Below are 13,724 nucleotides of genomic sequence, written 5' to 3'. Positions count from 1 at the left end.
GCAGAGAGATGGAGAAATGTGAGCAGTGGCTACTAGCAACCACTGGGCTAGGAATGTCTCTAAAGGCTAAAGTCAGGCCACAGGCCTGCAAAGTGTGGAATTTTAGCAGTTATGTAACTACATTTTTAGGTTAATGATTCAGTCTCTGTGTTTTGGCTCTGTTTCCTTGAGGGTAGCTGCTCCTGAGGGAGAAGCATTGTCGTTTCACTGAGAATTGCCGCTTCACTGACCATCATTTTTGTGTGAAAAAGAAAGGCCTTTTAGAAAAAGCAGATTTGTTTAAGTTTCTAAATAGCAAATCCTTGGCCCCTATAATTCACATTGCTTTGCCATCAATTTTGGACAGTGTTCAATTACACATTGAGGCAAAGACAGGTCTTCTCTTTAGTTATGTCCTGTTAAAAGCCTGCCTCCCTACTACTTGTGGTAGGTATCCATTCTAATGATTCTGCTAGCTGTTTTTCCCCCATCTGTGCCTGAAAAATCAAATCATCTGCTCAAAAGTCAATGAAATGTCTTAAGCTGCGAGGGCAGCTAAACAAATCTGCTAACAACAATAATCTTACTGAGGAGGAATGTAAAAAAAAAAATTACTTTGTATTCCTCAGAAGGCATTCTGGTAAACAGTCACATCACACTAAAGCCCAGCTCTAAAATGCAACCTATCGCGGTGCTGGACAGATTATGTTTTGTGAGCAGGGCTGATGGTTCACGTGTAAACCTATGGCATTCATTCTGCTGACACCCCACCCACAACAGCTGAGAGTGAGCTTCTTCAATGAACTGCTTCAGAGTGGTTGGGGCTATTATCTAACGAGTTTGTATTCATCATAAACGCAAGGACCTGAGTCTTACTTGAAAAATGTTTAAGATTAAGGCTTTCAAGCAGCAAACCTTACCATCAAGGAGAAAGAATAACCTCCTATGGGAGATAGCCAAACTTAAAACAAAGTTGACCAAGCAGAAAGTTATAAATAATATTATTTTAACAGGGTTTTGAGGTACAGCCAAACATTTTGGAATGTTCTCAGTCCAAACAAAACCAGCATACTTCTCATTTTTTCCAACCTCATGACTGAGGCAGGAGATAAATGGAAAGGAAAAAAGCCTACAGTTGCAAAATGTAAATTTAAAAGAAAAATCAATCTGGACAGTCATATAAACCAGGTGGCAGGCAAAAATTGGACTCATTTATGAAGAAATGCAAGGCGTCCTGTAACAGGCAACAATTAAGGAACAGTAAAAAGACCAAAGAACTTGGAAACCAAAACAGGTTCAAATCTTAAGTCCACCACTCACAAAAATGTGGGTGTCTGGATAAATTTCTTAGCTTCTCTGAAGACTCATGGTTCCTCATCTGGAACATGGAGGGAATAGCACTGATCTCACAGAGTTCTTGCATTTAAAGAGATTAAAAATGGAAGCACCTAGCACAGCACTCCAGCACATACAAGAATGTTAAATCTCCACTGCCTCATCCTACTGCTTCCCAAGTCCCTCCACCCCACCTCCCACTCCAGCAAAACAGAAGAACTAAAGATTTGCCTTGGATTAAAATGTTTTAAGCAGTTTGGGTTTTGTTGGTTGTTGTTAAGAGTGATAGTGTCATACTAAAAAAATGTAACTGGGCTAGGAATCTAGAGAACTGAGTCTGTTTGATTCTGCAACTTTCTAACTATTAATTTAAAGCAGTGACCTCACCTTTTCAGGCTTCAGGTTCTTCTCTTTAAAGTGAGGCCACTGTAATAATCTATAAGGAATACCAGTTTTAATATTCAAGAAATTGCCTGTTTTATTATTCATGGGGAGAGATACGACAGGGGTCCTGTTGTTTTGTTGGTTGGTTTGTTTGCTTAAAGATAGGGTTTTGCTCTGTTGCCCAGGCTTGAGTGCAAAGGCATGATCATAGTTCACTGCAGCCTCTACCTTCTGGGCTCAAGTGATCCTCCCACCTCAGCCTTCCAAGTAGTTAGGACTACAGGCATCCACCACCACACCCTGCTAGTGTATTTATTTTTTGTAGAGACAAGGTCTCTATGTTGCCCAGGCTGATTTCAAACTCCTGGTCTAAGGCAATTCTCCCACCTCGGTCTCCCAAAGTGCATGAGCCACCACACCAGGCCTTATTTTGTTTTGATTTTGCCTCCTGCTGATATATTATTTCAAAGTTTTTGTATAACTAGTATTTTTCTTTTACATGCAGAGATCTTATTGAAGGCAAAAAGAGCCTTATTCTCAGAAGTTATTCAATACATGTTTGTGGAATGAATAAGTTACACTAGTTAGGATAAAACAGAATGTTGTTCTTAATATAAAACCTTGGTCCAATCCCAGTGCAGTGCTCCTCCTTAATTATAGCTCTCCTGCCCACTACTCCAATTTCTTTGAAAACACCAGAAGCATTGCCCCTTAATATTGTCAAATGAGTATATAGCAGGTGGTTTAAAAACTGTTGCTTTTGTACCTTTTTTAAATCAGTGGTTCATGAATCTTTCACTGTTATGTGAAGCTTGAGAGATTCAGAAAAATAATATAACTCTCTCCCTAAATAATATGATTATCTCTCCCAAAATAAATTTTAAAAAATTGTAAGCCATTCTTTTCAATAATTCCTGAGAAAGAAAAAAGCCTAAACTTATGAACTCTGACTTCAGTGCTCTTTATTAAGACCACAACTAACTGTAGTATCACCTTCCTCTCAGGCCAAAATGAGCAAGAAGGCAGAAGAGAAATTCTTTCTTAGACAACAGGACTTTCTGACCTTGTGGGGTTTCTGTCAAGCATATGTCAGGCCTACAGAACATAAAAATGTCTGGATTAATCTATAAATCAAAGTACTTTTATTTGTATCTTGGGAATTTGTACTCAGTGGGGACCAAAACCTTAAAATCATCCTTTTCTGTGAAAGGAGAATCCTGCTGCTATTAATGTTTAAGATTTGTGGGAGGAGTAATATGTATTCCTTCCACTTTCATTGACACCTAGATTGCTTATTGATCAAGATTGGAACTTACATGGCTGAAAAAGAGAAAGAGGCATTGGCTGGGGTTTCCATCCCTCTGGCTTCAAGGTGCACACATGTGTTATTGCTGTCATTGCACCACACTTGCATTCTGGTATTCGTGCATCACCAGACTCAGTCCTCCTAGGGGCCCATGACAATGGCTGATATTTGGCTCTGCTTTTAGGGTGAATCCATTTCAATTCTTCACTTGTCACATTATAATTTTCTGCTTTCATGGATGTGTTTTGAATTTCCTCGGCAGTCGGTTCTTCTGTTGAGGGGATGCAATAAATCTAAAAAGGAGTTCTGACAACCCCCCCAAAATTTTTTAAATCATACAGTGTTTTACCAATGAGATTTCAGACATGTTTGTTTGGCTTTCATGCTTATGCAAATATAACCATTGACTAGACTACATCTGTTGAGTTGTCGGTTTTAAATAGATTCTCCACCTCTTGAATATGTTCCAATTATGATTCTCTGTATTTAGTTATTCATGCTCTTTTTTGCTGTCAGAAACTTAAGGAAATTTGTAATTGTGTAGATTCTGGGTGAGTATATATAAACAACAAATATTTTTTTCCCAAGTATCTCTGCAGTATGAAAATTTTGTGTTTATAAATTTAGAAAGGACATTGCAAAAATTCAGGTTTTCTTTTAATATTTAGAACTATTTATTTCCAAAAATATCAAAATTATCTTGAAAAGCACTGAAAAATTGATTCTGAATCTACTAGGTCATTGTTAAAAAGAAATAAAGAATGTTTCATAAACATATGAATTCATTTATATTGGTTGTCAAATTTCAATACCTAGGCTGCATATAATTTAAATTTTACTCATAGCTTTGCTATAGACAGTTAATCCTCATGTTAGTACGCATGACCTTTGTGACCCTTCACAATATGGTAGACAATGTTCCTTAACGTTAGTTGCCATTACTCCCTTACCTACTGTTGAGTAGTGTATATATATTTGCACCTCTGCACCTTTATCCATGCCTGAAATTTTCTACTCCTCTTTCTTTCTATGCTGCGCAATGAGCTACTCTTTCAAGATACATGTGCAAGTCTTATACTTCTTTAAGACCTAGCATAGTGCAGGACATTGAGAATATCCACCAAATGTACAAGAGTGGTAACTAGAACACTTTCTTTTCACTAATGTGTAACTATGAGGAAGTCCTCTTGTGTTTTTCTTTATTTTTTACAATTTCAATAGATTATATGTGGTCTACCATGCATATTATCTTGAAATACTATTATTGTATTATCTATTTATCCCTTCAGACTAGTTTATATTTGATTGATATATTTAGGTGCTGTGATGTTGGGTGCCTATATATTTACAATTGTTATATCCTTTTCATAAATTAACCCTTTCTTCTTATATAAATATATAATAAGATAAACACATCTGTTATTTACATAAGATAAAATAGACTTTAAGTCGAACTGCAAAAAGAGACAAAGATATTTATAATTATATATATCATATATTTACAGTTATATATGGCATATATAATAATAAATATAAAGATATAAGGATATATATTAGATATAAGGATATACATTATATAACATAATATACATTATATATGATTATAAGTTTATAGAGATATTATGTATTATATTATAATTATCTTTGTCTCTTTGCACAGTTTTTGACTTAAAATCTATTTTATGTTATATAAATAGCAGATACTCATCCTGCTCTTTTTTAGTTTCCATTTGCATGGAATATATTTTTTCCATCTCTTCACTTTTAGCCTATGTGTGTCCTCAAAGCTAAAATAAGTCTCTTGTAGACATCATATTGTTGAATCTTGCTTGTTTGTTTTTATCCATTTTGCCATTGTAGGTCTTTTGATTACAGAATTTAGTTCGTTTATAAAGTAATTATTGATACGTTAGGATTTATTATTGCCACTTTGGTAATTGTTTTCTCTTCTGTAGTTATTTTGTTCCTTTTTTCCTCTCTTGCTCTTCCTTTGTAATTTCATGATTTTCTGCAATGGCATGCTTTAATTTATTATCTTTATCTTTAATTATTCTGTATCTACTAAAGTTTTTACTTTGTGGCTACCATGGGGCTTACAGAAAATATCTTATATTTATAACAGTCTATTTTGAACTGATTTCAACTTCGATTGCATATACTTTACATGTTTACTCCCTTATTCCACATTTTAAGTTTTGGATATCATAATTTACTTTTTTTATATTGTATATTCATTAACGAATTATTATAGTGAATTTTTTTTTGAGACAGAGTCTTGCACTGTTGCCCAGGCTGGAGTGCAATGGGGTGATCTTAGTTCACCGCAACCTCTGCCTCCCAGGTTCATGACATTCTCCTGCCCCAGCCTCCCAAGTAGCTGGGATTACAGCCACACACCACCACATCCAGCTAATTTTTTGTATTTTTAATAGAGATGGGGTTTCATTATGTTGGCCAGACTGGTCTCAAACTTCTGACCTCATGATTTGCCTGCCTCGGCCTCCCAAAGTGTTGGGATTACAGGCGTGAGCCACCGCACCGGCATATTGTGATTACTTTTAATAATTTTGTCTTTTCACCTCTATCCTAGAGTAAAAGTGGTTTATACACCACCATTACAGCATTAGAGTATTCTGAACTTGACAATATATGCTACCTTTACCAGTGAGTTTTACACTTTCATATGTTTTCATATTACTAATTAGCATCCTTACTTTTCCATTTGAAGAACTCCCTCTAACATTTTTTATAAGGCATATGTGGTGGTGATAAAATCCCTCATATTTTCTTTATCTGGCAAAGTCTTTATCTCTCCTTCATTTCTGGAAGATAGTTTTGCAAGGTAAAGTATTCTTGGTTGACAATTCTTTTTTCTTTCAGCACTTGAAATATGTCATCTCACTCTCTCCTGGCCTGCAAGATTCATGCTTAGAAATCTGATAGTCTAATGGGGTTTCTTTGTATGTGATGAGTTTCTTTTCTCTTGCTGCTTTCAAAATTATCTTTGATGTTTGACAATTTGATTATAATGTGTCTCAGTGAAGTCCTCTTTAAGTCAAACCTATTTGGGCACATTTAAGCTTCATGTACCCGAATGCCCCTATCTTCCCCAAGATTGGAGAAGTTTTCAGCTATTAAAATCCTCCTCCCTTATCTATAGGGACACATTCCAAGCCCCTGGTGGCTGCCTGAAACCATGGATAGTACTAAAACCAATATATACTATGTTTCTGCCTATACATATATACCTATTGTCATAGGATCCTTAGGGTGTTGCTTTGCCAGCCAGAAACCTCTGTAGACAGCAGTGCTTCTGCTTGAGTTTTGTTCATGCCCCCTGGGCTTGTTCTGTCCACTCAGCGTGGCAGGCTGCACTTGGCTCATGCTGCCGGCCTGGATCGTACTCCTGCCAAGGGCAAGCCAGGCATGGAGCGGTGAGGTGTGTGTGAGTGAGCAAGTGTGGGATCTGGCACTGCACACAGCCAGGCATGCTAGCTGCTGTGGTGGGGCGGGCAGCTCCAGGCACTGGCACAGGCACCGGCACAGGCACCTCATCCATGTGAAGCTGCAGCTGGACCAGATATATCACAAGTGGCTTCTGCTGTGGACACCAGCATCTGGACAAGGGGAACACGGTGGCATCCAAAATCTCAGAGAGGCCAGGAAGTGCAGAATCCTAAAGAAGGTGTTACAGCATGTCACAGCCCTAGTTCAGGGAGCCCCAAGGTCTGGCTTCCTAGAAGGGCTGCAGCTCTTTTCTCCTTCTCCTCACCCACAGTGCAGCAAGCGAGTGGGGCATGTTTTGGTTGGTTTGTGTTATAGCCCTTTCAGTTCCATCACCCCACTCAGGCTCCCAGCTCCTGGGCTGGCCCAGGCCTGCTGCTGCGTCCTGTTGCATTGGGTGGCCACCCAGCACCAGCAGAGGGCAGGAGAGCTATAGTGTTACAGCAGCTCTGGCTCGGAGAATCTCAAGGTCTGGGCCCCCAGAAGGGTCACTACTCTTCACTCCCATAGTCCAGGAGTATGTCACCACCTGCAGCTTGGTGAGCTGGCCAGGAACATGTTACAGCTTCTTTCCCTCCCACCATTCAGCAGGTCCTGAGTTCTTGTCCCACATCCAGGAAGTATGAGGTTATGTGAATAACTGAAGGGTGAGCAAGGCAGAAAGGAGCTTTACTGAGTGACAGAATAGCTCTCAGCGGAGTGCATACCCAAAGTGGGTAGCTCCTATTTGCAGGCTTGTCATCCTGATGAGTGTCAGAGTCTGAATGAGTCTGGGGTTTTCATGGGCTCAGAATGGAGGAAGTACATACTGCTTGGTCCATGGGCAGCCATTTGTGGGTCTGGAAAAAGCACTATCCAATTGGCTGAAAGACATCAATGAAGTTTTCACTCCAGGTCACAGACTGCAAATGGAACTGGCAGCCAGGCCCCCATGCTTCAAGCTGTCCCTGGCTTGAAGGTGAGGTTTCACCAGGGACCCACCCATTCCCACCTAGGAACATGTCTGCCTCTCGCTGCCATCAACATGCCATCCACAGCACCCAGGCTGTCCTCACTAAGGGGTGTCCACAGGCCCACACCTAGCTGCCCTCAGCCATCCTGGCCTCCCCCACCATCCTTGCTCATTAACATCCAAAGTTTCAGCCTCAGAAGCAGTTTCCAGAGGGGGCAAAGGCAGTGGGGAGTCTGGTATGTCAGAACTGCCCTGAACACACACACCTGACCACGTCACAACAGCTCCCAGGCTCAGCTATCACAACACATCCACAACTTTGCTCTGCCACAGAGCAGGTGCCAGCAGTGGAAAGAGGCCAGGGAATGGGAGCAGGCACTTCCAAGCCTGTAAGGGCAGGGGACTTCCAGGGCCCCTGACAGCACAGGTATGCCTAGGGCTGCAGCCATGGCTGGGCAGCTGCAGCTATGCCTGGGAGCACAGGCTTCCACCCCACTAACTCAGTAGCATATAGGGCTCCCACTAGGATCACCTGTTCCTGGCCCCCCCGGCTCTGCGGAGTGCACAGCCCCAGCTACACCTCCCCTGCTGCAGCTGGCATCCTGGCAGTGGCCACTCCAGACAGGCCACCACCACTATTCCTATGATAAAGTTTAATTTATAAATTAGGCACAGTAAGAGAATAACAACTAATAATAAAATAGAAAAACTATGACAATATACTGTAATAAAAATTATGTCAATATTTGCATGTTCTCTTTCATTGTCTGTCTCTTAAAACATATCATTGTAATGTACCTGAAACCAAGGAAAGCAAAACTACAGATAAGGAGAGACTGATCTAGTTCTTTAAGTTAGTTTTCTTCCCCTTTATCTCTTTCTTTTTCTGAGACTCCCATATTGCATATATGACTACTCTTCATGGTGTTGCATCAATCGCTTAAGCATTTTTCATTCCTTTTACTGAATAATTTCAAATGACTAGTATTTGAGTTGACAGACCCTTTCTTCTGCTTGATCAAGTCTGCTATTGAAACTCTATTGTGTTTTCCATTTCATTCACTGTATTCTCAGCTCAAAAATCATGGTTGTTGTTTTTAATGATTTCTATCTCTTTGTTGAACTTCTTATTTTGTTCATGTGTCGCTTTCTTAATATCATTAAGTTCTCTATCTGTGTTCTCTTGTAGCTTACTGACTTCCTTAAAACAATTGTTTTGAATTCTTTGTCAGACAATTTGTGTATCTCCATTTCTTTGTGGTTGGGTACCAGAAAATTATGTTCCTTTGGTGGTACTAGGGGTCCTTGATTTTTCATGTTCCTCAAAGTCTTGCACTGCTGTCTTCACATTTGAAGAAAGAGTCACTTTCTCTAGTCTTTACTGACTGGATTTGAGAGAAATATCTTCAACAGTGAGCCTATAGGGAATCTGAGGCTCTCTCAGGTCTTTTCTATGGATTCACCCAATCCACACTTCTTGGATGGGTGGAGAAGAAATTCTGATGATTATGTGTCTTCTCTTAAATCCACAAAACCAAACTGGGTCCTGAAAGCTTTCTGTTTGTTTCCTCTGGGACAGTGCCCTGAAATGCTCAATTTTGTATGCCTCCCAATCCTTCAAAGTTGAGCCTGCTGACTGCATGTACTCAAAAGCTGTAGGTAAATGCTCACACTCACCATCTGGAGTGCATGTGCAGGCAATTGACTACAGGAGAAAGGGAAGGGGAATATGCACAAAACATCGGGGGCTCCTATGGGCCAGTTGCAGGGAGATGCTACAGATATGGTGTCCCAAGTGGTTCATGGGTGGGCCTCCTGATGGGCTCTGTGAAATGCTTCAAAGGATACGTACCCTGTACTGAGTTTCCAGTCCTGGTTGCTGTGAGTCCTCTCCTTTCTTTCCTGCTAGTACCCTGTCCCAGCCACTTAGCCATGCTAATACCCTCAATATTCTGAGTTGAGTGAAAGAAAGATGGGCTTCTTGGGATGTGCCTCACACAGCTGGAAAAGCTGGGTACTCACTCATTATACTCTCCTTTTCCCTATGGGAGAAATTGCCTGCTGAAGGGAGTCTATCTTGGCACTAAGAAGTGGACCCTGGGGGTGAGGTGATGCAGGTAATTGTTCTTCTTACTCCCTTGAATGCATCTACTCCCAGATATTTTTCTCCAACGGTGTGCTGTTAACTTTTCCATTTAACTCCTAGACTCTGGCAAATGTATTGTCATCCATAGGTGATTGTCAAAATCAGTGCACTATGCAGAGATTATGGTAGAAAACTCCAATATCACCATTGTACTGATGTCATTTTTGTCCATAGATTTATATAATCCATATCAAGTGCATCAAGAAAGTCTGAATAAATGAAAACAATAGTTTGATATTTAGCTAGTATAATTTTTGCATAAATAAGCATACTTAGAGACTCATTTTCATTTTTATGCTGTCACTTTCAAATGTACATCCTTTGGATCATCAGTTCTGTAGACTATCCCACAAATGAGGACAAATTTGATCTTATAATCAAATATTTTGGAGAAGTTGGTTAAACATAATCAAATTAGTTTCTTTATTTTAAGACTATAATATGCTAATGAATAATGTGAATTTACAAGAAAGAATATAGTATGCAATTTTTCCCAATTTATTTAACTTATTTGACTATGGTACTCTGTTTTTATTTTCACTGAGCATCCTAAGAAACTAAAGTTTAACAGACACACATTTGGGGGCAAATGCTTCATCCAAGTCTGCAATTTAGTAACCATTTTAGGAAAGCTGAGGAATACAATCAAGTGGTTGAATGTTTTCAAATATGTTTTGTTTGTAATATTAGAATTGCAGATGTCTAGATTTGGTTTATTCTCTTTTCATGTACTCTAATTACATAGAAAATCATGGCACATATTTGAAATTAAAGACAAGTCCAATCCCTGAGCTCACTAATTTGTGATTATTTCCTATTGTTTTGATTTCTGCCATTTAATATAATGTATTATGTGTGAAGTGTAAGAAAACATTTTTATTTGGCCCTGGACATACCAGAAGTCACGTTTCTAAATATGATAGGCCCTGTGGACAAGAAAAGAGACAATATTGTATCTTGTCACAGTAAGTGGTAACAGTTTAGTGAGCACTTACATGAAATAGGGTTTCTTTGAAGACCCTTACGATGAGGCATGGTGGCTCACACTTTTAATCTCAGCACACAGGGAGGCTGAGGTGGGAGGATCGCTTAAGCCCAGAAGTTCATGGCAGCAGTGAGCTATGATTACACTGCTGCACTCCAACCAGGGCGATAGACTCTGTCTCAAAAAAAAAAAAAAAAAAAAAAAGACCCGTGTTAAATGTATTAATTCATTTAATGCTTATGCTTATGAAAACCTTGAAAAGCAAATATTATCATTGTCTCCTTTTACAAATGGAGAAATACAGAATTTAAGTTCATGAAGTCATCTCCAGAGTTTGTGCATCCAACCACCACATTAAACTATCTTCAAGCATTAGCTATAGAAATGTAATTATTTTGAAGTTTCTATTCTTGCTACTTAAAATAGATATAATAGCTCACGTATTTCAGTGTCTTCCACAGCTGCATATTGAAAGAAATACATTTGTCAAATCCTAAAGCTTAAATTTTTTTAAATTAAAATGAACTCTGACATCTAACTCTGCTTAAACCAATGAAAAATCATACAAAAGATGCTTGCAAGAGGCATCAGTTCGATTTTATATATAAGAATTAATAGAAATGAAAATCTTATTCTAAGGCAAAGATATGTAATTAATTCTTCTCTCTTTGTTCAGCATAACTGACATATCCTAAAGAAGTGTTTTCACTGAATACGTTGATGTGTGGCTTAAGTATCATAAATTTAAACAAAAAAAAAAAAAGAAAAAACTTAGATTAAAAAGTGGCAGTTAGCCTGAAAATTACTGGCCTCTGAGATGTACCCTTTAATTATTTCTGAGAAGGGAACTTAAAATGAGGAGCATTTATTAGTGGATTATTTTTAGCATCAAACTGATCCCTAATGGCTTTCAGAGAAGTCCTGGTTTAACCTTGGAATATACTTCATTATCACATCTATGGACAGAGCTCTTTCACAGTGCAGATTGAAACTATAATTTTGAGAAAGAAAATGAGGTAGATGTGTTCTATTTAATTAGATCAATTTCCTATATATGGTTAATTTCAAATTTTTGTGACACTTTATGAAGTATTAACAATAATACTAAAAGTACACAATCCAAGTTTAATAATATCCAAAACTTACAAGTTCTTTCTCAAGCATATGCAAGGGCATTATGTAATATTTTTCTTGACAATATCTTTGAAATCCAGGCAATTGACAGGTCTTATTTTCCATATTTTATAGAAAAAGGATCTGAGTCACAGCAAAATGAAATGACTTATTTAAGGTCAGACAGACGGTTCATGTTGATATCCCATATAGTGTTTTGTTTTGCTTTTTTTTCAAACTCCAGTTCTCCAAGTGACAAATGGAGAGATAAATGTGAAAATTTTTTGTGAATTCTTTTTTCATAAACAATGATTTATTTATGTGTCCATCTATTTGTTTGCTTATCCTTCTTGACCTTAAAGAACTTAAAGATGTTATTAAAACAATAATGTTTATTTTTATAGTCGTATGATGAGGCTATAGAAATTCTAAGTGCTGTTGTTTTTCTGAAGGAAATTGTTTGCATTGCATTTACTTTAATCACGATGACAAACCTCGATGCTTGTATATCACACTTTGGGAGGCCAAGGCGGGTGGATCACGAGGTCAAGAGATCAAGACCATCCTGGCCAACAGGGTGAAACCCTGTCTCTACTAAAAATACAAAAAAATTAGCTGGGTGTGGTGGTGCGTGCCTGTAGTTCCAGCTACTTGGGAGACTGAGGCAGGAGAATAGCTTGAACCCGGGAGGCGGAGATTGCAGTGAGGCAAGATTGCACCACCGCACACCAGCCTGGAGAGAGAGCGAGACTCCGTCTCAAAAAAATAAATAAATAACTACAGTCGATGTAAAGAAAACAGGTAAAGGGCCTCTTATTTCTCTGATAGATTTATTTGTGTTAGGGTACATATAATAATCTGATGTAATTGTCAAATACACCAGTAAAGAAAACCAAAACTACTCTAGGTATTCTAAGCAGCAAGGGATTCAATAAAGGGAATTCAGTGTTTATGAAATTGTTGGAAAGGCTAGAAGAGTTGATTATGGGCTGGGCCTCCAGGAATTTTTTCTAAAGCAACACAAAGTCACTACTTTGATACCACCATTGGAACTATTGAGTGGGAAAGCACGCCCCAGAACAGTGCTCCAGAGATCAGGAAGCTGAAATTCCACTTGCTGCTGCCATTTCCATAGCTGCCTCTAGGACACAGGAAGCTGGAAAAAGGCTACTGGAATGTTCTTGCAGAGGAACATACTGTCTTCAGAATCCCGATTGCCAGTAGCACACACCCAAAAATGACAGGAAGACACTCTTTGTCTCATTTCCACATTCCAAGTTTTGCGTGCTCATCTATTTGGCAAAACCCCATTCTTAGTTAGAACTCTAGCTACATTGAAAATTAAAAAATTTTAAGCATTGGAATTTCCACAGTACAGAGAAGCACAGCAAAAGGAGAATGGAGGGAGACTGAATGAGACACCATACAATATCTGCCAAACATGAATTAAAACTTTTAGCTATGATTAGCTTTAGACTGGTTTTCATCAATTCTAAGGTACCTTTGGTTGCATAATATGCCACTATTTTATACAGTCCTAAGAGATAAAAATTACGGTCCATTCAATCCTGAAATAGTACTAAGATGCCTTCAATTGTAAAATGCAGCCAATTTTAGAGATATTAACATGTTAAAAGATGTGCATGTTAGAATCAATGGAATACAGTACACATTTCATGACAGATTGTGATGGTATGGCCTTTTTATGCTGGTATGCACGGGCATACAGAGCAGTTTGATGTTTTAAAGAAACATTGATAAGTTGAAATAAATTGATATTTCCATTGTAATTGGCATAATGTGTAAAGAAAAAAGAGCAAAGGGATACTAGAATGTTAAAAGACTGAAAGATATTTTATAATCTACCAATATACAGACAATTTACTAAGTTAAATAAATGAAAACTACTTATATCTCTTTAGGTCATGAGTAGATTACATTGCAAATTTCCTTAAGAAGTGTAACCCTGTTGAAAAATGGAAAAACATATTTTGTGGATGATGTTAAAATACATTAAATC

General features: G+C 38.3%; 1 long non-coding RNA gene across 3 annotated transcripts in view; it reads right to left on the bottom strand.

Moving 5' to 3' along the window:
- Positions 1 to 13,724, bottom strand: part of LOC104005860 (uncharacterized) — a 128,834-nt gene that overhangs the window by 51,481 nt on the left and 63,629 nt on the right. For all 3 annotated transcript variants that reach the window (XR_679333.4, XR_001713801.3, XR_008547179.2), the window contains exons 2-3: positions 10,602 to 10,765; positions 3,015 to 3,275 (exon numbers count right to left, since the gene is read on the bottom strand). This is a non-coding gene — a long non-coding RNA (uncharacterized LOC104005860). The remainder of the gene's footprint in view (positions 1 to 3,014; positions 3,276 to 10,601; positions 10,766 to 13,724) is intronic.

Source organism: Pan troglodytes, chromosome 2, assembly GCF_028858775.2.
Source record: "Pan troglodytes isolate AG18354 chromosome 2, NHGRI_mPanTro3-v2.0_pri, whole genome shotgun sequence".
In the NCBI taxonomy this organism is placed as follows: domain Eukaryota; kingdom Metazoa; phylum Chordata; class Mammalia; order Primates; family Hominidae; genus Pan; species Pan troglodytes.
This window is presented reverse-complemented; position numbering and strand designations above follow the sequence as displayed.